The sequence below is a fragment of the Carlito syrichta genome, unplaced genomic scaffold (assembly GCF_000164805.1).
Source record: "Carlito syrichta isolate Samal-C Ts95f unplaced genomic scaffold, Tarsius_syrichta-2.0.1 Scaffold308847, whole genome shotgun sequence".
In the NCBI taxonomy this organism is placed as follows: domain Eukaryota; kingdom Metazoa; phylum Chordata; class Mammalia; order Primates; family Tarsiidae; genus Carlito; species Carlito syrichta.
Window position 1 is genome coordinate 1144277 of NW_007252943.1, and position 2361 is coordinate 1146637.

The window sequence follows — 2361 nt, forward strand, 5'->3', positions numbered from 1 at the left end:
CAGGTTGAGGCTGCGGTGGCCAGGAGTGGCCACTGCACTCCAGTCTGGGCGACAGAGTGAGACTCAACTCAAAAAAAAAAAAGAAAGAAAAATACATAGACTTCTCACTCTGAACAGGTGTAAAGAATACTGATTCACTGTGTGCTACCTTCCCACTGGGTGGGTCTGGAAAAGTCAGGTTCTTTGGACTGTTCATAGGTTAACAAATATTTACAGAGCCAGGCTTTGTGCTGGAGGTGTCCAACAGGTAAAGACACAGCCCTGCTCCCAGGCAGCCCAAGTCTGATGGAGGAGACACGCAGACTGAGGGAGGACGACAGCTATTACAGGGCTATATAGGACCTGGTATAAAAATGGGGCCAGGCTATAGGTCTAGGAACAGACACACCATAACAACAACCTACTACATGGGCAAAGGCAAAGAAGGTGGAGGACTGGGAAGGCCCCAACCGGCTACTCTGACGTCTGGGCTCTTACGGCAAGGTTACCCTGCATTTATTTTTTATTTTTGTATTTTTTAGATATGGGATCTCGCTTTGTAGACCTACTATAGTACAGTGGCATAATCATTGCTCACTGTAGCCTTAACCTCCTGGACTCCAGTGATCCTCCCACCTCAGCCTCCTGAGTAACTATGACTACGGAGTGCACCAATAAGCTCAGCTTTTTTTTTTTTTTTTTTTTTTTTTTTTTGAGATGAAGTCTTACTGTGTTGTCAAGACTGGTCTCAAACTCCTGACCTCAAGAGGTTCTCCCACCTCAGCCTCCCTAGTTTACCCTTTCTTTAAGCCTGGTTGTCTGCAGCCTTCCAAATTTCAGCCAAGCCCAAGGGAAGCAGCCTGGAGTTTTATTTGGGTATGTTCTACAAATGCAAATGTCTCTTTAGGCTCCTGGGGATTAGCCCTGTTTGAAGGTGAGACTGTGAAGCTGACAAGCAGCCTCAGAGCCCACAGGGAAGAGAATCCTCTCTCTCTGGGGGCCTGATCCATGCCAGCAAGAAGTCCATTCCTGTTTCACTCCACTGACCTCCCATAGGGAGACGCCTCTGGCTAAGGGGACTACTGGAGATCCTCTCCAAGGTCCCACCCTCTACTTTGGCCTCACCCTCACCCCAGGCTTAGAGTGAGAATCGTGCTCTGTGCTCTGCCTCTGTGTGTGCTGTGAACTCAAGGGCAGGGTGGGTGTCCTGCTTATGCCTGAACCATTCAGAGGGTCCAGTGCCAGGCTGAGCACACAGTAACCTCTTGATTACACTCATTAAAATGAACTGAGTTGGGAGACCAGGCTCGATGGCTCATGTCTGTAATCCCAGCACTTTGGAAGGCCAAGGCAGGAGAAATGCTGGAGGCCAGGAGTACGAGACCAGCCTGGGCAACATATCGAGGCCTCATCTCTACAAAAATAAGCAAATTAGCTGGGCATCGTGGCACATGCACCTTTAGTTCTAGCTACTTGGGAGGCTGAGACCGCTCCATAGACCCCAGGAGTTCAAGGCCGCAGTGAGCTGTGATCACACCACCGCATGCCAGCCTGGGTGACAGAACAAGACACTGTCTCAAAAACAAAAAAAGGACTGAGTTGGTTACACTGACTAACTCAAACAAAAGTAGGATTTGGGCAAGACCTGAATTATCAGGATAATGGAGGCTCAACTTATCCAGACAATATGTAGACTGAGGGCAACTAGAAATAAGAAGAAATATTTGGGTTAAGTACAAGCTGAGAGGGAGCAGATTCCCAGGGAAGAGAAGTAGGCAGGTGAGAGGCAGATCTGGAAAACCTCCGTGTAAACACGTGGCTGGGGGCGGGGAGCCCCACTGCTGCGGCTTTCTGGGTTGCTTCTGGAAGAGGAGGCGTGAGTCAGGTGCGTGTCCTGGAGGCCCGGGGGCTCTTCCAGGCGAAGGGTGGCTCTGTCCTCTGGCGTCCGCTCCCAGGCTTCAGCAGCCCAGTGGAAAGCATCAAGTTTCGCTGAGCTGGTCTTTCTCGCCTTCTCCCCGGCCAGGCTGCTCCGCGGGAGGCAGGGATCAAATGTTCTGAACCCGGAGAGCCTGGCTGGGGTGTGAGGAGCAGGGAGAAGGAGAGAGAGGAGGGGCGGGGAAGCTGCGGTCATGGAGGGTGCAGGGCTGGACCCTAGGGACGGCGCGTGGCTCTCCTTGCCCCCTTTGTGCTTAAGCCTCCCAGTCAATTCCTTTTCCTCTAGCCTTCAACCCCTTGTGATCCCCGTAAAGGGGGCGGAGGGAGGGGAGCGGGAAGTCGGGAGTGGATTGGGAGTGGAGGAGCGCACTCGGCCGCTGCGTGGCATAGACTCCAGGGGGCGCCATTCACATAGGATACGACAGGAATGGCACCCACCTCCCACCC